The 25,009-nt window shown below is 37.8% G+C and overlaps 1 long non-coding RNA gene across 1 annotated transcript; it reads right to left on the minus strand.

The window, feature by feature from the left end:
• Window positions 1-195: 195 nt before the first annotated feature.
• LOC107532980 (uncharacterized) lies at window positions 196-24,609 on the minus strand. Its single transcript, XR_001602804.2, has 3 exons — window positions 24,494-24,609; window positions 14,398-14,588; window positions 196-1,038 (listed from the first exon to the last, which is right to left on the minus strand). It is a non-coding gene; the product is annotated as an uncharacterized LOC107532980 (long non-coding RNA).
• Window positions 24,610-25,009: the final 400 nt, after the last annotated feature.

Here is a 25,009-nt window from a genome sequence, read left to right on the forward strand (position 1 = left end):
GGATTAGCTGACTGGATATACATACTGCATTTCTGGTCAAGCTGAGCATTTACTGGGACAGGAAATTGATCTAAGTTTCAGTTTGCTGATGTGGCACCCCTGGCTGGAGCAGCTCCATCTTGGGCCTAGAAATTGATTTCAACAATAAAACCATGTAATTCTTCAAGAAAACACAAGAAGGCATTGCTTTCCTGAACGTGCTCCAGAAGGAAGGCTAGGGAAGGTTAGGGAGAGTAAGGTGCGCTGGTTCGCAAGGCTCTGCTCTGCACAGAGGCTGGATGCCTTGTGTGGTGGCTGACCAGGGGGTGGGGACTTCTGCAGTGTTACCACACTCACCATTTAAACAGCTGACAGACCAGATGCAGGAAGTGGCAGCTATGTAGTAGGAAGGCTCTGCCTAACCCAAGCTGTGTGCACCCTGAGACACAGACAGGTGGTAGGCATACAGAGGACCTGCTCGGCGTCTTTGCCTGGCTCTGAGGAGCAGTTTACCCTAAGGGAGGTGAGACTATTTGAAGGGCACAGGACTAGCATGAAAGGGAAGGCAATTCTGAGTGTGTTCCTCAGGACCCTGCTTCTGCCCAGTGCCTTCTGAGGATAAGTGTTAGCTCCTGGGCAGCGAGGCAAAAAACACTATGTAAAAGAGACATTTCACGGAAACCTCTGAGGGACCTGTGAGCACAGGACTTCTTGTTTATGGGAACCAGGTACAGAGAGGACATGAGAGAAATTCTCGAATGCAGCATGCTGTAGCCTGTGACACACTGAGCCCCTTTCTTACACACAGAAGGTAACTGAAAGCAGACACCTAGTCAATATATTGCTCGGTCAGACTTTAACTGAAGGGATGAGATAAAGAGAATTATATATGTTGGTGAAAAAATCTTAATACTATGCTAATATTAACAATTTCCACAGTTCAGAAGAAAAATAGGCAAGAAGTCAAACCATTCACAGCAGGTCTTTCATGGTTGCCTATAGTTCTTAACTCTGTCCTGGGGTCCGTGTTGTCCTGTAAGAACATCGCCTTCATTGTATCTGCAATGGAAAATGCTACAAGTTCAGCCTTTGCTGAAGCCCCTTCCGTACATAACACAGATGGATGTACTCTGTGATCTACAACTTTTCCAACACAATACGTATCCAGTATTTGGAACTGTATAGTCAAGAATAAGTGAATCCAACAAGACAGTTTGTCATGTCCATTAGCACTCTGCAAGGAACAGTTCTGGAGGACACTGGCACTGCAGTCAGGTCCTCTAACTTTTCCCTCAAGTGTGAGTTGCAAAAACACCTCTTTTTTCTTTCAGTTGTCTAGTAGATAACTATTCAATCACACACACACACACGCGCGCGCGCGCACACACACCCCTCCTAAGCAGAAATACGAATTCTCAAAGACAAAGTACTTTGTTAATACAGTGTTGGCTCACAAATATTTCTTTTTTTAATTAAACTGGCAAGCTAAAAATCTAAATTTATTCCTTCTTTTGTAAGTAATCAGTAGACTAAACTATACTGGGCCCATATTTCTACATGGCAATGACCCACGTTTCAGATGGGGCACCTAAATACTCCCCATGGCCCTGGCTGGTGTTGCTCAGTGGTTAGTCTGTCGGCCCATGCACTGACGGGTCCTGGGTTTGATTCCTGGTCAATGGCACATACCTGGGTTGCAGGTTTGATCCCTGGCCCTGGTTGGGGTGCGTGTGGGAGGCAACTAATTGATGTGTCTCTCTCACATCAATGCTTCTCTCTCTCTCCCCCCTTCCATCCCTTCCAATCTCTCTAAAAAATAAAAAATTTTTTTAAATTAATGGAAAAAATATCCTTGGGTGAGGATTAATAATAAATAAATAAATACTCCCCATGGGTTTCAATCATCATCACTCTGTGTTGCCTCTCTAGGCATGTCACTCATTTACAGGGTCTTCCTAGGCCCTGGAGACACTTGAATTTGCAACCACTACCCCCACTCTTTTTCAAATTATGTCCTCTAGAGTCTGTCAGAATAAGAAATATGCCTACTGCTGAAGAATAAATCTTTTAATGATGTTCCATTAGCAAAAACATGAGGCTAAAGCTTTGAAATGACCATTTGTAAGTGTCCGACTAAAATCTTAGATAAGGTCCATGAACCCTTCATATTTTAGGAAATTTATCAAGAGTCTGTCCACTTCAACCTTGATGTTTTTTGGTTTTATTTTTTAATATATTTTTATTGATTTCAGAGAGAGGAAGTGAGAGGGAGAGAGAGACAGAAACATGAATGATGCGGCATTAATCAGCTGCCTCCTGCACGCCCCCTGCTGGGGATCGAGGCTGCAACCCCTACAATGTGCCCTGACCCAGAATCAAACCTCAGTCTCCTGGATCACAGGTCAATGCTCAACCGCTGAGCCACGCCATGCTGGGCAAGTTATATACATTATAAATGAAAAAAAATGTTTAAGGTATATAGTTATCATTTTATATGATTAACTAACCAACCACTGATTCCAATTGAGTTACAAAAGAAGCTTTTCTCTATCGAAAGAAGTAAAACATTGACTGGATCTCTGTCCCTCTCTCTCTTTCTCCCCCCTCTCCCTTTTCCCAGGCATATAACAAAGGGAAATTATCTTTTGGCACTGGACAAGAAATGTGAGTTTGAACATTTAAAGACTGCAAAGTCTCACTAATGATGATAATAACATTTATTTGGTTATAAACCAAGATGCTAAACTGTACCTGTAGTAAGCAGATATCTCTTATCTGGCTTACTCTTGCATCATTTCCTGACAAGTATTTACTATAACAAATGACCCACTTACTTACTGCTGCAGAAAAAAAGCATTGCAGAGCCTCTTTGTTCTGGGGAAACAACAGGGCTCAGGGGACCAAACAGTAGTTTGGGATGACAGGGTCAATGAACACTAACCAGTCTTTGCCATTCCTTACCTTTGGGATCTTAAGCAAAGGATTTATTTATACATCCATTCATTCATTTAATCACACCCTTTGAACTCAAAGGGGATACCAGAGTAGTTTTAAGGAAAAGCTAATTAAGTCATATGAAAGATCTTTGCCAACATAAAGTGCTTTATTTGATAATTCCTTTTGACATTAAAATATTGTATACAACTTACTTGTTAAATCAGATTCTTTATTATATAAACTATTCCCTGAAGATAACTAGGGAATTTTTTTTATAAGCAAAGCTTTTCATTTTTTTAAATCCTCAACCAAGGACATGCTGTCCTGACCTAGGTATGTAACCTGGCCAGGAATTGGACCTGCAGCCTTTTGGTGTATGGGAGGACACTCCAACCAACTGAGCCACACCAGCCAGGGCAACTAGGGAATTTTTAAACAAAACTTTTAGAAATATCCTAAAATCTCTTATGTTATTATGAGGAAAAAAACTGTTTCAGAGCCCAAACTGGTATCCTATTTTATTTTATTTTTTAAAAACTGGTATCCTATTTAAAAAGTTATTCTGATTGCAAAATAGAATAGGGCTAAGGTTTATTTAATGTATTAAAATCAGCAAACATTTAATAATCGCCTACTATGTGTCAAGAATAAAGTCTATCCCTTGACAAATTAAGCATATATAACACTATGGATACAATGAAATAATGAAATGCTGGTGAAGGGAGAGAAGTGAATGAAAGCCATATTGGTAAAATTTACTTTAGAAAGTAGAGAATATTTTTTTTTCCAGCCTGAGAATCATACCCATTTACTGAAATGTCTGGATAACAAGCCTATTTTCAGTTTGGGATTGTTAATATAATACCTTCATTTGTTTAAATAATAAAAGTAATACAAATAATTTCAAAGAATGTAAAGTAAAAATGGAAGTCTCTCTCCAGTAATCTCATTCCGTTGGAGTAACCACTATAAATATGTTTATTCATCCAAATTTTTTCTATGCAATAATTATAATAGGTGACCCAAGAATATAGAAATTTCCAAATTACTGGGAAATTTGACAGTCAAACCTCTTCTATAATTGATGAGAGCAGGAGAATCTGCAGTTGCCTGAGACTGTCAACAGTGTACAGCCAACATTGTATGCCTCTCTCAGTTATCAGCGGTCTGCTGTGCTTCTTTGCCACAGTAGTGTAAGAATAGCTGGGTACAGAGAACATATCTATTCAACCCCTTCCTAGTCGTGTTGATGTCCATATAAGTAAGAGCTAAAAACTTCAAAACAATCACAGTGTCAAAATTTGGTCACTAGTCTTCACAAGGCTTTAGCACATCCTGTTAATGATCTTACACTTGAATACATGACACCACATGTTGGGTATTACCAGCCAGGAGGCCTTTAACAGGCCCTGTTCCCCAGCTAGTACTCTCATTCTATTGATGTCTAAGAGACCCTCATAATTCTGGCCAAATATGCTGTAAAAAAAATAGGTTAATACTTATTTCCTCAATGAGTATTTTAGAACACCTGCTTTATGTCAATGAACATTTAAGAAGGAACACCCTGAGAGGACATCAAGGCCAAAATTCTCATTTTATAGATAAGAAAGTTGAGGTCCAAGAGGTGAAGAGGTTTTCCCAAAATTACACAGCTGGCCGGTTAAGAAGAGTCAACCCAGGACCTGTGTCTGTATCTGGGTTAGGGGGCTACAGCAGGGAAGGGAACTTCTTGGAGATGTAAGCTCCCCAAGAAAACAGAACAGAATTTGAAAAAAACACAACATTTTAAGATTAGGCACTTAACAATCCTTTATGACTTCTAAGAAATTATTACTGAGAGCAGAAAAATACAGGAACATACAAGAAACATCAAAGGCAAGGTTAACAACTTAGTCTCCTTTCTCAGTAAAACACTCTATATGCCCACGCAAAGTGCTCATGTTTTAGATCAAAAGACTTTCCAAAAGGCAGAACAAAACCCAGTGCAAAATTCTAGGAGCACATGAAGGGCCTGCCTCATTTATTAAGTGTCTTGGGCCGGGCTCTCTTCTCAATTATATAAGGATTAAATTGATGCTGATATTTCTATTCTAATGCTCTCTTTCTGGCACATCTTAGTCTGCAAAGGCATAATCTTAAGGATAAAAATATGATAGAATAAGAACTGACAGATTTTAATCCATATCCTAAATCACCTTACTAAATTTTCTTACCTGATTTTGACATTGTGGTACTCCCTGAGTGACAAATATCCAATTCACAAATACCCAAGATATAAAAATAGACTGTTAGACAACTATTTTAAAAATAAACTTTTGGAAAGAATTTTTTGTTGTTAGTTGGGGTCTTGTCTTATGTGAAAGGCATAAGAAAGAGTTTTTAAAATTTTTCTGTACTTACGAGATTCACGAGACTTAGTCTTAAGTGTCCTGGAAATAGGTGAGACTAGTGAAGACTTTTGGAGGAAATACATTATGAAGTCTTTAATTTTTTTCTTCATTTTTAGTTTGTCATTTCAATCTAATACTTCTATTAGAAATCTCTTTCTGATAAGGGATTAATATCCAAAGTATATAAAGAACTCATACAACTCAAAAGAAAAACAACAACAATCTGATTTAAAAGTGGGCAGAGGATCCGAATAAACATTTTTTTCCAAAGAAAACATAACAGATGTCTAAAAGGTACACAAAAAGAGGCTCGACATCACTACTCATCAGGGAAATGCAAATCAAATACACAAAGAGATATCACCCCACATCTGTTAAAATGGTTATTACCGAAAAGATGAGAAATAACAAGTGTTGTTAAGGGCGTGGAGAAAAGAAAACTTTTGTGCACTGTTGGTGGGAATGTAAATTGGTGCAGCTACTACGGGAAACAATATGGAGTTTCCTCAAAACATGAAAAATAGAACTACGTGATCCAGCAATCCCAATTCTGGGTATTTATCTGAAGGAAATGAAATACTAGCTTGAAAAGATATCTGCACACCCATGTTGTTGTAGCACTATTTACGATATCCAAGATATGAAGACAACCTACATGCCCATCAATAGATGAATGCATAAAGAAGTGGTGGCACATATATACAATGAGATATTATTCAGCCATAAAAAAGAGGAAATGTTACCATTTGTGACAGCATGGATGGGCCTTGAAGGCATTATAGTAAGTGAGATAAGTCAGAGAAAGACAAATACCATATGATCTCACTTACATGTGGAATCTAAGGCGGAAAACAACAACAACTAGGCTCATAGATACAGAGGACAGATTGGTAGTTCCCAGAGGCAGGGGTCTGGGGAGAGAAAAATGGGTAAAGGTGGTTAAATGTACAAACTTCCAGTTATAAAATAAATGAGTCCTGAGGATGTAATGTACAGTATTGTGATTATGGTTAATAACACTGTAGCCTATATTTAAAAGTTGCTAAGAGAATAGATTTTAAAAGTTCTTATCACAAGAAAAAGGAAAATGTGTAACTATGTGCAGTGATGGATGTTAATTAGACTTATTGTGGTTATCAGCTCCCAATATATACATATATTGAATAATTATGTTATACTCCTGAAACTAATATAATGTTACATGTAAATTATATCACAATAAAAACTCTAATGATTTCTATTTGTTTACCTTGACTTTAAGAAAGTGTAGCTGCCTCAAGATAGTGTAATATTTAATGAGACAAATACTACAAAACTTCATTTGAATAAAGAGATCATTTTTATAGTCAGTTAACAATATAATGGCCCTTTAACTCTCCAATATTTTGATAAGTGGTGTTAATTTGTTGACATAGACAATTGGGAAAGTGTTCTCACTCTAATGCAGTCTTTGAAAGTCTTTGAAATAGAACTCACTAGAGAGTTGTCTTTGGATTCAGTGAAGTTATTTGGATCCATAGAGTCCATTTCCTGGGTTTCTCCAGCTCCTTCCAGCAACACCATCTGCATTAGATTTTGCTAAGTTTGAATTCTATATGGTGAAAAGTTTAGTCCTACTAGATAACCACATAAATAATCTATATTAATTTTCTCCACAAGGGTTTAGTGAACAGTATTTCTACAATAAAGGGTATGGTTTAGAAATTTCATGATAATTAAAACCACACTAAATGGTAAATATAAATAGCCTGGTGAAATAATGTATATCATGAAGAGACAGAAGGATTGTGTCCTAAAAGTAAGAACGCCTGAATTGGAGTCCTATATCTGCTACATATAAGTAGATCTTGTGAATTTGGAGATTTCTTTTGGCATCTCTGAGTTTTTTTATCTGCTAAAAATGATAGTTACAAAGATCAAATGAGCTGATTACACATTAAAAAGTTTCTTAAAGTGCTATACAAAATCAGAAACATGGTAATAAAATATTGTAAAAATGCAAAGTAATATTTCATTTTCTTTTTTTCACCCAAACTGGAGAGGTTTAGAAAGGCATTATATATATATTTTTGCCTTAATTTATTTTATTGAAGCTTTGCTATATAACTCAGATTTCAGATAACTATATTTATTGCCTCCTCTGGTTTTCATAAGGCAATTTTGTTTATAGGACACCATGCGTCTGTCCACTCCATTAAGAATTTTAACCAGCTTCTGTGATATGTATTAAGGTGGGGGGGGGGGGGAGAGGTAGAAACACACTAGGTACAGATTTTTCACTTTACTAATAAAACATTTACTAAATACCTTCTGGGTAAAATACAGAGAGGGCTGTTCTACCAAAATGTAGGATGGCCATCTGGATATACAGAAAATTTTGAAATAAATGAAAAGAAACCAAACTTGAAAGATAATGAAATAAAAGCCTCTGGGAAATTCTTTTCTCTGTCCAGCAAGAAGGACGGACTCAGAGCTCGCTGAAAAGAGAGAAGAAAGAGCTATTAGAACAATCCGAATTGTTGATATGAAATACTATAAGAATGGCATCCAGGGAGTAAATCAGGCAAAAAAGACACAGCACAAGTGTTCTCAAGGGTGAGAGAAATTGAAAATACTTACAGAAAGAGAGAAGGCAATGAGCTAGGGACTTCAGACATCCCTGAGGTTACACGTTAAAAAAAGAGATATTTATGTCTGTGTCTATCTCTGCCACTAGATTTTTAGCTCCTTAAAGCAAGATGTGATATCTTATTCATACTTGTGCCCCCAGGGCAACTAGTTAAGTTCCTTGTTCATAGGAGGTACTCAGTGGCTATTGAGTTGAACTTCAATAAAAGGTACCTGTGCTGCCGTAGCTGGTTTGGCTCAGTGGTTACAGCGTCGGTCTGTAGACTGAAGGGTCCTGGGTTCAATTTCCAGCCAAGGGCACAGTACCTCAGCTGCAGGCTCATGTGGGAGGCAACCAATTGATGTGTCTCTCTCACATTGATGTTTCTCTCTCTCTCCCCCCTCCCACTCTCTCTGAAAAGCAATGGGAAAAGAAAAATATCCTCAGGTGAGGGTTAAAAACAAAAACCCCCCATGTTACCTGTACTATACCAGCGGGCTATGAAGCACAGTGATAGGAACAGAACAAGACAAATCTCAATAAGTATGTATGTATTGGCTTATTTATTCATTTTACAAATCCTTAGTGAGCGCCACGTGCTGGAAAGGCTGTGAGGAGAGAGCAATGAATCACGTGTTAGGCTTCTGTTTTTCTTTAAAAAAATATAACCAAGATCTTCCAAGTTTGGCATTAGAAAATTTTTTTGATAATCAGGAGATAGTTGGATCACATGGCCCTGCCTTTTCCCCTTGGCTTTCCCTAGCCATTGGGACCTTTAAATTTAAACTGACTGACATTGAGACAACCATACTGAGGTGGGGGTGGGGGCTGGAAGAGGTGCAGATCCTCCTTTTGGTATTGCCCCTGCTTCCTGTAAGACAGCTAAAATTATTTAAGATTGGGGGATAACAAAAGGTAAACAAACCTACATTTAAATAATCTGGGTTGAAGTTACACCTTGTCTCCAAAGCTCATGTGCTGGAGGGGAGAAAAAGTTAAAAATCAAAGATATCTTGTCTATGTCCTTCCTTCTTGGCTCCCCATTTGCTACCATATGGTGGATCATGGGAATCATCTAGTCATCTTCAATAGTCATTATGCAAGAGTACATGTTCAAACATTCTGACTTCACCTTTGGAGATCAAATTTCATTTTATATCTATTTTGGGCCCACCCATTCAGTAAAACTTTCCTGATTGAGAACTAGCCTCTTTCCTTGACAATTATCAACAAGAAAGACATAATCCTTTAGACTGCGTAAGATGAACATTCTCTGAAGACATACACACATATAGTAACAGGATAGGTGAGAAAGTAAGTCTATACCATGAGGGTGCTATGTTCTTCTTCACCAGTTTCTTCTTTTATTCTTAATTAGGAAAATGGGCTCTGTATTTATTAAAATAATCAGAACAATATAAAACAAAGTTTGTTCATTCTGTTCAGCTCTCCCACCAAATTCCATATACATGTCACGGGGGGGGGGGGAACCCTCTATGTATACAAGTTCAAAATTTGAATCTTCCACACTTTGGCTCAAAGCATTTTGTGAAGGAAACAAGGTTGTGGGGAAGAGATAGAGCAGGAAGAGAAACTACCCTTTTCAAGCGTCTCCAATGTGCTAGTATAGCTCTAGCAACACTCAAATACTTCATTGGGTCTTCACAACAACCCTTTGAATTCAGCTCATTTTATAGATGTGGAAACAAAACACAAAGATCTAAGTGAGGATGTAGGTTCATGTTTAGCTTATAATTATTGTGCTGAATTAGATTGATCTCAGCTTAATGTAGTTACTCAATAGATATTTACTGTGAATTTACTATGTATAAGCATTACAATATATCATAGAGGAAACAAATTACTTCCACTCTACTAATGGAGAAAAAAACACTTCACTAATGAGGAGGTCATTCATATCCACTGAAATAATATTTTCAGATGACAACAGTAGGGGTAAAAGCAACCATCCAGTGGTTTAAAAAGTGAATTTCTGGTGAGGAAAAAGAGGTAATAAACGTAATAGCATTCTCCCTGAACATGTTGGTTCAGGTTAAAAATTCTTAGGCTCCTTTAAAAATTGAATTTGCTCAGTTATATTGAGTCATTCATTCAGAGACAGCCTGAAGGCTGGGACGTTAATTAGAACCGTTTGTAGCAGATCCAAATCTAACACAGATCTCCACTTTAAAAGGCAGGGAGAGGAGGGAGTGGGGAACAGCCTCCTGTTTCCAGAAAAGAATTGTTTCAGGAGACCAAAAAGAAAAGGGAATTATGAAAGGAAGCTGCATCAGAAGGTAGGAAAAGAATCGAACAGAAAGAGAATGACTGCTCTAAGAAGTAATAAAAACTTCATCAGTCAATATATTGTTCTGGCTAAGCACATGGACTTAAACATCAATAAGACCTGTATTTGGGTCCTGATTCCCTTGAAGAAAGCTATTTGACATCTTTGAGCCTCAGGTTTCTCATCTGAAAATGGGGGGAAATATTACTACTACTTACTTTTGTACAGTGATTATAAAGGTTAAATAAGAAAATACAAAGAAAATGCCACTGGGACATTGAGAGCTCTTAGTAAGTAGCTCCTATTATGATTAGTAAGTGATTTAAGGAGATTGTGTCCTTGAATTCAGTGAATATATAGTAACCCACTAGTGCCATATTAATTCAATGAAATGCTAAGCAATCTTTAAAATATATTTTACAGCAGTAGTTCTTAACTGTTCCCCATTCAGGGATGGGGGTTGCACTTTTAGAGTTTGTAGGGAAGGTTTTTGGACATCACAGTCATGCAAAGAGTAGGAAGTGATACTTGAGATTAGTGGACAGAGCTTAGGGATACTAGATATTCTAGAATTCTCAGGAAAGTCCTGCACATAAAAGAATGCATGTCCATGCTTCCTGCATGATTTTCAAATATCCCTTTAGAATTCATGTAGTTTTACCTACACGAATGTCTAGAATGTCTAGAAAAACATGTGTAAAATGATATGAACCTAGACCTCAACTCTATTTCACTTAAAACATTTTTCATGGTTTTAATATGAATTTTCTAGGAGTGCAGCTATTATGTGAATAGAGAAAAGAATTTTTTGCTTGGAATCTTACTAAAAGTAGTTTACCATTGTGGTAAAATTATTGACTCATGACAATGTCACTTCTATGACAAATCAACACATCTGTAAATCTGTCTGCTTTTGTAGATGTGGCATTCACATTAAAGCCATAAGCATCTAACTTCTTCATTCTAACCTCTGATAAAGTCATGCCCGAGCATTTTATATACTATTTCATTATAAACTGTTTTCCTTTTAATTATCCTATATACTATAGCTATGGCATTATGTTGCTTTTTAATACATTGTGCATATTCATACAATACATTACCTATGCATTTCATGTCAGGATAATAAAGAAGGCATTACAAAATATTTGCTATAACGGGGAGTGTTGAGTCTGATGGGGCTGAGAACCAGGTTCTAGAATTATATTTAATGTCATGAAAATATATTAACAATATAAAGTCAAGTGGAAAAAGTAAATTTCAAGCATTATCTATTGGTGTCATTTTTATAAACTAACACAAACAAAAACCTCAAGAACTCACACTCCTTCCCCTATAATATCTTATGGGATCATAGTAACTCAACTGAAGAGGTGGGTCTCTTCTTATATGCTCTACAGTTCTATGGAGCAACTTGACCAAAGAATTTGTGTATTTTATTTCAGTTGGAGAATTATAGAAGTGTATTGTTTGAGTTCCCAGGAATAAGATGAGAAATGAAATATGGATTCTAATTGTGGCTTTATTATTTAAGCCAAGTCACTTTACTTTTAATGGCCTGTTTTCTTTACCTGATAAGCCTAAGATACATGATCATTAACACAAGATTTACAGCTTTCTGGTTCTCTGATTCTAAAGCAAGACTTTGCTGATTATAGGTTCAGGTAATGCTTCCCCAAGTATGCTTCATAGAGCACTGATACAATAGGCCACTGATAGGTGTTAAGAAAATAGGGTTCTGTGGTCAATATCGGAGAAAAAACTGGGTGAAGTTAAACATGTTTCTTTAAGTAAGACATTTCAATTTCCTTGCTAAAGTTAAGAGCATTTTGAGTTTTCAAAAGAAGTATAGTGTGTAGCATTTCCTGTATATATTTGACCATAGAATCTCCTTTCTCCCTATAATCTGAAAATCTCATGGAAGTAGCTTTCTGCATAGCAGGTGTTGGACACAGTAAGTAAAGATGATGCACATTTAATACAGTGTTTTAGAAAAGCTTTTATTTTCAAAGGACTGAATCTCCATGGTTAATTTTCAGGCATTAAAAGAAGCAATAGTTCTGTCTAGTGATTCTCTTAAGTCACATCCTAACTTGTAAGTTCACGTTGACAGAAAGAAGGAACTGAAAGGTTAACGAAACAATGCAAATTAAACTGTGTAATGAGCATGAGTCATTTTTGAGCTATAAAGTGAAAGAGAGGTTCTCCTAATATCAAAAGATTGGTCTATTTCAAAAATTCTGTCCAAAAAGACCATGTTTGGTTGGTGTATTCAATTAAAAAACTTAAATCTGAAAGGTGTTTTTATTTTTGCTTGCCTATATTTTTTACAATGTAAATTCATTAATAAAGGGCTATTCAGAGCAACAACAACAAAATATATGACCTTTAAGTAAGTGACAGTCTCCCTGTGATTTACCAGGCTGTATATTAGGAAGGGTAGATGACAAAAGCTAAGTTTTGCCAGGTGTTGATTCTATGAGTGAATTCTGAACACCCAATGCCCTGCAAAATGCTTCCACCCCACACACCACTCCTATCTCCCTAGAAAAACAGCACAGTACAGATATAGAAAGAATGTAATATTACATATAGAAAATAAATAGGAAGAAATCAGATGACTTGAAAAATTAGAAATATTGTGTTTTCTTGATTATTTGGGGGGATTACAACACCAATATATATGAGCTAAATTTTAAAAAAGTGGAGTATAATTCTAGAAAGAACACAAATAACATTATTCCTATTGCAGAAAAGAGCATAATTTCTTTAACTAATGGTTATTTTAAAGGTCAGCTGATAGAAGTTCACCAAATTTTTGTGTTGGTATATCAGCAGTTGGTATCAGTTTTAAAAAAATTGGATGTTTGACATTTAAAGAGTTATTTTAGATTATAGAATTCTCACATTTCAAAGTGTAAATTATTTAATGAGTAGAATATCTGTTGAAAAATTTTAACATCTAGTTTATTTGCTCTGCCATACAGTGTGTTTCTGGGTCAGTTTACTATACAAGATGGTTTATTAAAACTAATTTTAATGACATAACAAGTAAAACTTAATCTACCATCAAAATAAAAACTAAAATAAACAGTCAAATAATGGGTTCTAAAACAAAGTTAAGGCTTAACAAACATATAATGTCCTTAAGGGCATAAACAGCACTGAAGTCTATATTTACCAACAGCTATTAAGTCTTTACACTAGGGGTGGGGAACCTTTTTTCTGCCAAGGGCCATTTGGATATTTATAACATCATTCGAGGGCCATAAAAAATTATCAACTTAAAAATTAGCCTGCTATATTTGGTCAAACATTTAATTAACTCACCCCTAATGTGATGGCTGGACTGCTTCTCTTTGGTGAAGCCTTGGCAGGGCCAGACTAAATGATTCTTGGGCCTTATACGGCCCGTGGGCCAGATGTTCCCCACCCTTGCTTTACATGTATAAGTCATTGATCTAGATTTATGGAGCAGAAACTGTTGCCACTTTAATCCAGGGTCCAAATTCAGTATCATTTATTTTGAGTCAACCTGATATTACGTGGTTTCTGATGGGAGGCAACATGACATGTAGAATGTACCTATGATGTACTCTAGCCAAAGACATTTAATTTGAATCCAACAAATCTTTGGATATAACACAGTTTACAGAAAACACAGGGGATTGGAACAAACTGAATGATAACACAAGGAAGCAATTAAACAAACCAGAAGTGTGATATTCTTTAGAACAATTGTTCTGCTTTCTTAAGCAAGTCAAGGTCATAAAAAGTGTAGTTCTAGATGAAGAGAGACTTAGCCATATTAACTGGATTCAATGTGAGGTCCTGGATGGGAGACTGGTTCAGGCAAACCAACTTTAAAGGATATTTTTGTGTCACTAAGGAATTTTTTAAACTATATCTTGTGTTAGATAAAACAAACATTTACTAAAATAGATAGGTGGACCTCATCAGCTGATAAAACCACGTTATAAAAAAATATATACAGTATGAGTTCATTTAGTTTAAAAAAATACACAGAGAAAGAACCAGAAACATTACACCACTAGATGTTAAATATAGTGGATGCATAATGTTCTTATTTTTGCTTCCCTGAAGTTTCTACAATGTAAATTCATAAATAAAGGGCTATTCAGAACAACAACAAAATACATGGCATTCAAGGAAATGACAGCTTCCCTGTGACTTACCAGGCTGTATATTAGCAAGGGTATATGACAAAACCCGTTTTGCAATGTCTTGATTCTATGAGTGAATGCTGAATCTCCAGTCTCCTGCAAAATGCTTCTGCCCAAGGCCACTCCTATCCTCCTATTCCTCCATCAGTTACCTATTTCTGGGAGTCTTCCATAAGTTAAGTGTAAACTCTTCTCCTTGTCTCCTAAAGACAGAGAAATAGACATCAGCTTTGCTCCATACTCTAGGAAGTGTTGGATGGAACTCCTTCTCTCTTGGGGCCCTTACTGTCGCCCTGGGAAGGAGGAGTGGCCAAGCGGATGGGCTAGAGCTTGACATTTACTAGAGCACAATTTATCAATGAGTAGGTTGCTGGGTCTCAAGTGCAACTCAGCATGCATTTCTTTTCCCACACCAGATGGAGTAGACCATATGTCTAGCTCCAATATGTTAGGTGGATATCCAATATGCTAGCAGAACCTCCCTCATGTCTCCCACCAGGAGGAAATGGCCTACTATCCTCTCTCTCTTTCACCTGTAGCTGCCTGTCCACCATTTTCTCTCTTGCTATTCAAGCTCCTCACATGCGATGGGGTAAGTCAGCCAACAGCTGTCTTCATTTCTGTTGGACAGTCACTTTGGCCTCACTGCAATAGCATAGCTAGTTTAACAGTCTTTAGCACAGTATAGGACATATTTTTAGAGCCTATATATTAAATGTCCTTTGTTGACAGGGAAAAATTCCATAAAGATGTATTTGGTTTCTGAAAGAAACATAAAAATGCTTCAAATAGAAAATTTAGAGCATATGAAATAAAAATTTCTCACAATACTTTACAAAAATTATAGTACAATGCATGCTTTCAAACTAACATACCAGGTAGTAAAATCTTGATAAAATGTATTATTTCTTTCCACCTCTTTACTTCTTTAGACACTCCTATTTCTCTATTGAATGTGCTGATATTTTAATTTAAAAGCATATAATAAAAATAAAAACAAAAATAAATCCAAAGGTTGAACATCTATATTTTTTGCAAATTTGGAACTTCATGGAAATTTCCTATCTGAAAAATCATCCCCATAGCAACTAACTATAACTTTACTAACAGATTCATATATAAGTGTCAGGCCTGAGATAATATCATATAATCTTTCTATGATTTCAATCTCTAGCTCATCCTTGCTATGCAGAATTGCAGGTTGCCCTGAGAAACAAGAACCAGTAAAACAAAAGTGTGCCCTTTCTCAATGCTTTTAGCATAAAAACATGGTGACATTTGGTATTTTTGGTAAAGCAGCGATGTGGGCCAATCCATGCATTAGCATATAATCTTCTATCTACCAAAAGGATTGGTCATGTAAAAGTATTAATTTAATTGATCAGACAGTTATAAATCCTGTACTCTAAGGAAGGAAGAAAAAAGCAAGGTAGGTGGATAGGTTGGTTCTGGGGAACTGATTAGGTTGTACCATCAGAAAACAAGGTATTGTAGCTGATAATGAAGAAATTCATTAGAGGAAGAGAGCCCAATGAGATATTTCTTTTGACCATTTATTTGTCTTATTGTAATAGTATAACATAATTACAGAACCTATAGCAATATATAACATTTTCTGTTATTTATCATTTCTCATAATATTTTCACTTGATTATGTTCATCTTCAAATTGTTTAGAACACGTAAAACCCTGTTTTTCCCCCTCTATTTTTGATAGATCAGGAAAGTGAGAAATGAAAATCCTGGCAAATTGCCAAAGGTAGCAAAACTATTTCATGACAGAATTGGTCATAGAAATCATCATTTCTGCCTCCCCACCCAATATGAACAGATCTGTGTATTTCCACAATTTTTAAGTCTATGGCTACCTGAAGATTATTTGTAAAGAGATTACTTGAATTAAACCCATGCTTTGAGTATTTTCTATTTGTGGTTATGTCCTTTCCTCATGCCAACGTATTTTGTTTTTATGATTTTTTACTTATGATAAAATCTTACAGGATAAAGCACAGTAGCTGCTTTTTTAAGGTAGCTTTGAAAAATATATAATATTAATATAAATCAGCACAAACCTGTATACTATATTTATTAATTTAGACAAGAAACACTGTGTACTGTTGTCAGACTTAACATTTAGTATTTCATTTGTTTTCATGCCAACCCTGCAAGTACATATTATACTTCTGTTTCAGATGAGGTGAAGCAATTTGCCTGGGGTCACATAGTTAGTGGGTAGTAAGTGGCAGAGCCAGAATTTGTATCCAGATCTGTCTTACTCCAAAAGCCATAGGATTTCTACTACACCAAGTTTACATGTCAGAGTCCCTTCTCTCAAAGTGCTGTGGGTGTTCATATGGGGAGGGAGGTATATCTGATGGGGAGGGGAACCAAGTAAGGCTTCATGAAAGAAGGAGCATTGGAGCTAGTGCTTGAATGTGCTTGTTTTGATCATGTGGGAATGGAAGGTGGAGAAGTGGAAACCAAAAACAATGTGAACAAAGGTACAGAGAGGAAAGTCAGTACATATAGGTAACAAGTTTGGATGGAACCTAGGGTGAATGAAAAAGAAATGTGCAAAGTTTAGCAAGGTGTTTGAGGTTATAAAGGTCCTTGAACAAAAGGCAGTGAGAGCCTTTACTAATTATCACTGGCCTACAGGAGATACAAATATAACACACGCACTCCTAAAATTTCAATGGTATCTGGGTTAGGAGAATAACTCTCTTCTTAAGAGGAGTTTTTTTCCCCCTTTCAATTTATAAAAAGTAAGGGAACCCTCTACTCAACAACTCAGAATTTAAATGTAGGTGGTGTTTGAGATATCAAGAACAAACTCTATTGACCTTTCATTAAGATGGATAGATAAGATAGATGATAGATAGATGATAGAGACATTAAATATTGGTTTCTAAGAACAGACAATGAAAGTTTTATTTAAGTTCTTGCTTTAACTTAGATAGACATAATTATGTTTGCTTTACTAGGGTAAAACTTTTAGTTATGAAACTCAATACAATGGTTGAACTCTATTTATTTAGACTCATCAGTCATCTGATGTTGAAGTACTGGATTGTATTTATGCTGCACCTACATTGAGGCTGCCCACTAGTTTATTTATGGTGGCAGTATGTTTAACTAAAGCACTATTTTTCAGCTTCCCTTTCAGCTGGTTGTGTCCTGTCATTAAGTACTGGCCAATGAAATCTAAGCAAATATTTTTTTGCGTGGGCCTTCCAGGAAAGTGCTTAGTGGTAGTGGTAATTTTTCTCCTGCCAGGAAAATGGATGTGATAGCTGGAATCCAATGGCCATAATATCTCTGTTAACCTCTTTGGTGCATTTGAACAGAACAGAAAGAGCACTCATCTTTGCAGATGAATTTGATAAAGTTCCTCCTCTGGGTAGATGTAATACATCACACTATACAGACCCCACTCACTTCTTGATCTGGTGCCTTTGCAGTAAACAAACTGCACAACTATATGAGGTGTCCTGACAGTCACATTGGACTATGAGGCAGGAAAGGGAACCATGCTCTAAAGAAAGCAAAGCCAAAGAGAGAAGGAAACAGGGTCCCTGCTGACCATGGATGTGCCATATCAGCCCTGAATGGACTACTTCCAGACTTCTTTTGTGTGAGAGAGAAAAAAAATATTTTGTTTGTCACTGTTATTTCAGATTTCTTTTACTGGCAGCTAATTGCAGGAAATTAAGAACACATGGCATGTTTTGAGAATTGCTACTAATTAATTAAATAAATATTCCTTGAGCATTACGTATCAGATACTCTGTGATATGCTAGGGATAAAGACAGAGCTTACAATCTAGGATGTGAAAGACAGATGTGTACTTACATTGATAATTATACTATACTGTGATATAGTGGTTTAGTTTGCATATTGCACAAAGACATGTGGCCAATAGCTGAGTAGGGGCTGTGCTTTGACAGACTGTATTCACCCAGAGAGTTAAACTTTTGTAGTTCATCTCCATAAATGGGACCCCCCCTTTTTAAAAATGTGGTTTTTTTATTGATTTCAGAGAGAGGAAGGGAGAGGGAGAGAGAGATAGAAACATCAATGATGAGAGAGAGTCATTGATTGGCTGCCTCCTGCACACTCCCTACTGGAGATGGAGGCCCCAACCTGGACATGTGGAATTGAACTGTGACCTCCTGGTTCATAGGTCAACACTCAACCACTGAGCCACGCCAGCTGGACTGGGATGCCTCTTTTTAAAAACTAAGATTCAGCCCGGCTGGGCGTGGCTCAGCGGTTGAGCGTCGACCTAGGATCCAGGCAATCCGGGTTCGATTCTCGGTCAGGGCACATGCCCAGGTTGCGGGCTCCATCCCCAATGACTCTCTCATCATTGGTGTTTCTATCTCTCTCTCCCTCTGCTGCCTTCTCTCTGAAATCAATAAAGATATATAAAAAAAAATAAAAATAAAAAACTAAGATTCAACCAATAATAATGCCTTGTTGTTTAGTTCAGTAATTTCCAAACTTATTTTAGCAGCAGTTAGCCTTCTTTGAAAGAACCCTCATGGGGAAACACAATGTATTAGTCTGGATGTTTTGGTTTTAGTGGTCTAACTCAAATGAATTTAGATGCAGAAGAGAACTTATTAGTTATTTATTTATACTTATTGTAACAGAGGTGGGCACAGTGTGCTAAGGAAATACCCAGCAGGGCTTTTAGGGAAGGCTTCACAAAGGAAGCGATGCTTGAGCTAACTTTTGAAGGATGATCTCAAGAAGACAAAACGGGAAAGAGCATGCGTACCATGCTGAGGAAAGACCATGCACAAGGGTATCTAAGAGAGCATGTTGTTCCAGAAATGAGAGGCGGAGAGAAGACTGACAGCTAAGCGGCTGCATGTTGTGGTGGTAAGAAAGGCAAATTACTAATATACTTGTGATATTAGATTTTAGTTTATAAATGGTGCGAAGTCACTGAAATATTTTAAAGAGCAGAGTGATATGAATAGAATATGTTTTAGGAGGATGTTGGGATTATACCTTGTAGGGACACATTAATAGACAAAATGTAAGAACTCAGGCAAGAGGAGACAGGCTGACTTAAGACAGCAGAACCCTGAAATGGAATCAATTAATGAAAATATTTCGTAGGTCAAATTGGTATATTGTGGTGAGTATGGGAGAGAAAAAAGTTAAGGATGATTCCTAGGATTCTACATTGGGTGATCATTCATATGAGTGCATGACCATTAGCATAGTGGTACAATTTTTACTGAGAGAGGGTCACACAAGGTCAGATATAGATTGTGGAGGAAAGACAATCAGCTCAGTTTTAGATATAATGAACTTGAAATATGTGCAGACTGTCTAAGTGGATACACCCAGGAGGAAATTGACGATATAGATCTGAATGTGTGGCAAGAACTCTGAATTGGAGGTGTAGATTTGGGAGATATAAGCATAAAGATAGTACAAGCATACCGTGGAGATATTGGGAATTCAGTTCCAGTCCATCTTAATAGAGTATCTCAATAAATCAAGTTGTAATCTTTTTGCTGGTGGAGGGTCTCTCCCTCAATTTGTAAAAAACACATCTGTGAGGCTCAATAAAGTGGAGCGCAAACAAATGAGGTATGCCTACTGTTAAAATTTGTATATCTGACTATCTAAGACTCAAAGAGTGTGTTTGGGACCAATATGAAAAACATGTGAGAGGCTCAAAAAAGAAAAGAGGCCTGTTATGGCCTCCATGCCACCAAATATCTTCCCACTAAGCAGTCAGTGTCTGAAATTGCCATTGTTGTGATTTATTCCTTTAGGTTAAGGTTGTAGCTCTAAGTAATTGCCTCTTAAAAATACCTTCGGGAGAAATAAAACAGACAACAGGGTAGCTTGATGAAGAGAACTGAGCTAGGTATCCAGAGATCAGTTTCTAGCACTGCCTTAGCCACTGACTGCCCAGATGATGTTCAGCAAGTTGCTTTGCCTTAGTTCCTCTTGTGGCAACTGAGGAAGTAAGACCAGGCGAACTTCAGTGTTTAGTAGACTGTGATTCAACCAATATTATGTCTCATCGGAGTTTAGTTCAGTGATTTTCAAACTTATTTAGCAGCAGTCAGCCTTCTTTGAAAGAACTTTCATGCAGAAACAGTGTTATCAGGATGTTTTGGTTGCAGGGGTCTAACTCAAATTAGTTTAGATGTAGAAGCGAACTTACTAGTTAATTTATACTATGTGAAAAGGTGCAGCTAGACCCAATGATGACTAGAACATGAGACTGCTACATCACCAGGACTTGCTCTCTTTGCTCCTCACTTCTGGGTGATGGCTTCATTCTACAAGGCAGTATGTGGCTGCTGGCCACTCTCACGACTTCCTTTTTCCCTCCTTCTTGTCTCAGACTGCCATATGATGGAACCGCCCTTTTCCCCTTTCTTTCCTGAAAACATTCTGGGAAAGAACGCTTCTTGCTTTGGCCTGAGTCATATTGCCACCCTGCAGCCAAGAAGTTGGGGGACTTTCTTGAGCTGTAGCTGGCACTAGACTCACATGTTTATAGTACAGGCAGAAATAGTTTTCCCAAAGAAAAGAAGCATTGCTCACAGAAAAATGAAAGTTACCAGGCAGACAAACAGATGGTCAATATGTAAAACATAAAAACAGAGGCTTTTCAAATTGAGGTTCCACCTATTCAGTCACCTCTGTGTACCCTAGGTGGTTTCTGAAGCATACCTTTGAAGATCCCATGAGGATCCTTGGAATATGGCATTAAATAATTGATTTTATTGATAGGATAGCATGCCAAGTGCCTGCAAGTCCTTGACAAATTGAAGCACTAGATATTTATTCATGGTGGTGGTGGTGCATTAACCGAGTAGAACATTTCTGGAATATAAGGAAGTGCTAGAAAGAGTGGTGCTGATGTTGATGGAGTTGGGGTAGAGATTCTGAATATTCAGGGATCCAGAGACTTGAGACAGAGAGTGTAGAAAGAGTAGGCAGGAGGGCACCAAGATGAACTTGGCCTACTTAGCCATCTTATCTAGGACTACGTATCGTATGGCACACTAATAATGGTGGGAAATGTTCATATTTGGCTAAGGTAGTGAGATGGCCCTTGGTGTCACTCAGAGCTATTCTAGAGAAAGGAACAAAGAGAAGGTTGGTGGAAAGAGAGTTGATGGACCTGGAAAGGAACAGAGGAGATGAATGAAGTCTCCTTTCTTGGAAAAATATACCCATGGTAGGTGGTATCTTAAAAAAAATGGGGATAAACATGGGGATAAAATAAAGTAATGGGGATACAGGGAGAGGGAGGAAGAGGAATAAGATGAGCAAAAGATTAGAAGATGGAGAGGAGCGTAGTTCAGTAAAAGGTAGAATATAGTGTAGAAGCCTTGTCAGGAAGTCTGGGATGTAAAAATTCCACATAATTTTGACTACTTGTTCAAAAGTTGTACTAATGAATATCACATAAATTACATTTAATTACTTTACTAATTATACCTTACTGAATAATTTAAATGTGACACTTCCTCAAAAGCTATGTTGCTATTAATACAAAAGTGTATATTGAAATCAGTAAAATCAAATTTAATTGATTCTTTATCAAAGAGTAATAATGTTCTTAAAATTGTTTTAAATCTTTGCTTTTTGAGCAAGTTAGTCAAAGGAATTTCAGAAAACAAAGAAATATAATTATAAGGAATCTTACAGATCTTGCTACCTGTGCTACCAACGGAAAAACATGGAGAGATCAGATTTACTCAGATCAAATATCAATTGCTAATCTGGAAAAGACACAGGTCACTAGAACATGAACTACTTTTTTTTTTTTTTAATTCAGAAGGAATCAACCAATTCTGTAATAATACAAATAAAAACATAAGTGTCATTACAGAACAAATTGTACCTACACAGCAGTGCTATTAAACCAATTTGGTCAAAAAGGCCTTACTTAAGCCAGAAGTTTTCACTTGGATAAATCATTTCTTTAAAGAGATATTTTCATATTGTGTTCTTCTTTTTAATCTTACTTAAAAATTACAACATCTGACAAACATGAAAAATTCCTATGAAATATGAAAAGGTTAAAATTTTGTTGCAAACATTGATTTACAAAAAACTGCTTTTAAAAAATGGCTTGTTACTCTTTTGTTGGAATGTCTTTTGAATTGAGTCTTAGGAGAAAGGTTTTGGTTTTACATCAATGAAGATTTAATTTCTCAGCATTTTCACAGTGCCAAAAACTATTTGAAAATTATTATTTCTCTAATCCCAATCTCACTGCAAATGTGATGTAGTCATAATATGTAAAAGTATTGCTTTCCTTTTGTTTTTAGTGAGTCAATTCATTTGTTCTGTGTTGCATAGCAAACATCCCTGAGAATACAGATTGTTTAAATTTAACCTGCATTCAATTGACCTTTTATAATAAAAATCCTCTATTCTTAACTCTGAATGTCACAATTACAATTATTCAATGAATTGTGACTCATTTAGTATTTAAAACTTAAAGGTCAAAAATGAAGAGCCCTTATATAAACCTGAGTTTCTGGACCAGCAAACCTTGCCATTTATTAGTACTTAATATCCACAAAGGCTCTCCACTTTTTCCTCACTGCAGGCGCTACTGCTGTAAAAGTGGCAGGTATCATATTGCTCAAGTGAAAATGCCATTGCCATCAGTCTTATCCTCCTGGACATTGTTGTGACTATTGATTTTGTTACTTTTCATACTTTCATCTCTGGTTTGTCTTGTGAGAATTTCCTGTTTATGTGTCTGCTTCCCCTATGACTGTGAGCTAGGCACTACATATACTTATCTTTGATGCTAAATACAATGTCTGGACCATAATACACCCTCCAGAGATGTTTGTTTATTGTATATGAATGGCTAGGAATTTATAGCTATAGGTATTTGCAGGTTATATCTGTGAGAATATCCCATCATCTGATTCATATTTTCCAGGTGTTTATTTCCCTCTTTTCTTCAATATTTGGTAGTATTTCTCCTTGGGAAAGAGTGTGTGGCAAGGAGAAATGCTGTGGCAAGATGCCATTGAGGCAGGTTTACTACTCTGGGTTCTTGAAGTGACTTGTTTGGCTTTGTTGCTTACAAAGCCAAAGATAATTATTCATTTTATGTCAGCCTAGACTCAAGAGTGGGACTTCTTCCAGGATTAAAGCCATTTTGACGCCTATTACACAGTATGGGGGGGGGGTTGTTGCTAGGGAGAGAAATGGAAACTTAACACAGGTGGAAAACAAAATAGCCCTCTATGCCCTCACGGATCTTCTCAGCTCATTCACACACACTTCCTGGTAACAAAGATGAAAGTGGTGTAATTATTCTTCTGCAGTGGTGAACTCTTTTAATAGCTGATCAGTACTATCTAAATGATGATTTGCATTTTTTACCGCACCATTTTCCCCAGGAGACGAAGACATTTGCATTCGATACTAGGGCCTAAGATTAATTGCAACCCTACACAAGTGCTTAGTGTGCTAAACAACATCCCTGTAGGAAAAAATACTGAGCACTTGCGAATACATACCTGACCAACACTGGTTAAGTAGACAAGCCTGGAGCATGCACCGAGAAAGAGATTGTGCAAAATCGCAACAGCAGTGTTCTGCCTCTACAGCTGGTGTGATTTGTTATTGGACTGCTGGTGGTAACAGCTGAACGAAGCTGACCCACAAAACAAAATTAAACCCCAGAAACTTAAAATGTCAAGGTCATATTCACCAAGTAAACATTAATATTTCTAGTTTACATTTTGATGTTTTCATTCTGCAGCCAAAGAAACATGATTCTATCGCGAGAAGGGAAAATTTGACTACAAATAGGACGTGATGGTCGCTGAGTCACAGGTTCTTTTATTTACCTTTCGCTGTACCACCTACAGATATTACACACTAAAAAAAAAAAAAAAAACCCACTGGAGATGTCAGGAAACACTTCCTTCGGTCCCGTGGCCTCACCTGGCACCTCAACCACCCGGACCAGCCGCTGGCGACGTGCAGCAAACAGCGCCGAGTCCACGCGCGAACACGGGGCGAGGCGCTCGCCAGTCCCTCTCTCCCCCGAGCATGCGTTTGGGGACGCGGGTTTTTGATACCCTACCAGCCTTTCCAGCTCTGCCCGGCACTCAAGCCAAGGAAAGAGAAGAAAACTGCCCAAGAGTCAAACAGAAAACGCGCAGACCGCTGGCCGCCGAGCGCGCACGCGCGCCGGAGCCGGGAGGCGGGACCCAGGCGCGGCGACGGAGCCCCGCCTCCTCCCGCCCCCCGCCCCCCGCTCAGGGGAGTGACTGACTCCCGCCAGCCCCTCCACGTCAATCAACCCTTCTTCTCGCACTCTCTGCACCTTGTTATTAATCTCAACACCGATATCGCGCGGACGCCTCTCCCCCGGCCCTCGGGGGTGTGAACGTGTGTGAGCGAGAGCGAAGGCCCCGGACGCTGGCGTTTCTGTGGCAGCCTCGGCCCCGGCAGCAGCGAGCGCGGCGGCAACCCCCGCAGCGGCGGCAGCCCAGCGCCGGGAGGCCAAGGCCAAGGCCAGGCTTAGCGCGGCTCTCGCTGTAGTAGCCGCAGCTCCGGCGGCTGCGGGGGCGCAGCTTCCCTTGGCGGAGGCCTTCTC

Source organism: Miniopterus natalensis, chromosome 1 (genome assembly GCF_054644295.1).
Source record: "Miniopterus natalensis isolate mMinNat1 chromosome 1, mMinNat1.hap1, whole genome shotgun sequence".
Taxonomy (NCBI): domain Eukaryota; kingdom Metazoa; phylum Chordata; class Mammalia; order Chiroptera; family Miniopteridae; genus Miniopterus; species Miniopterus natalensis.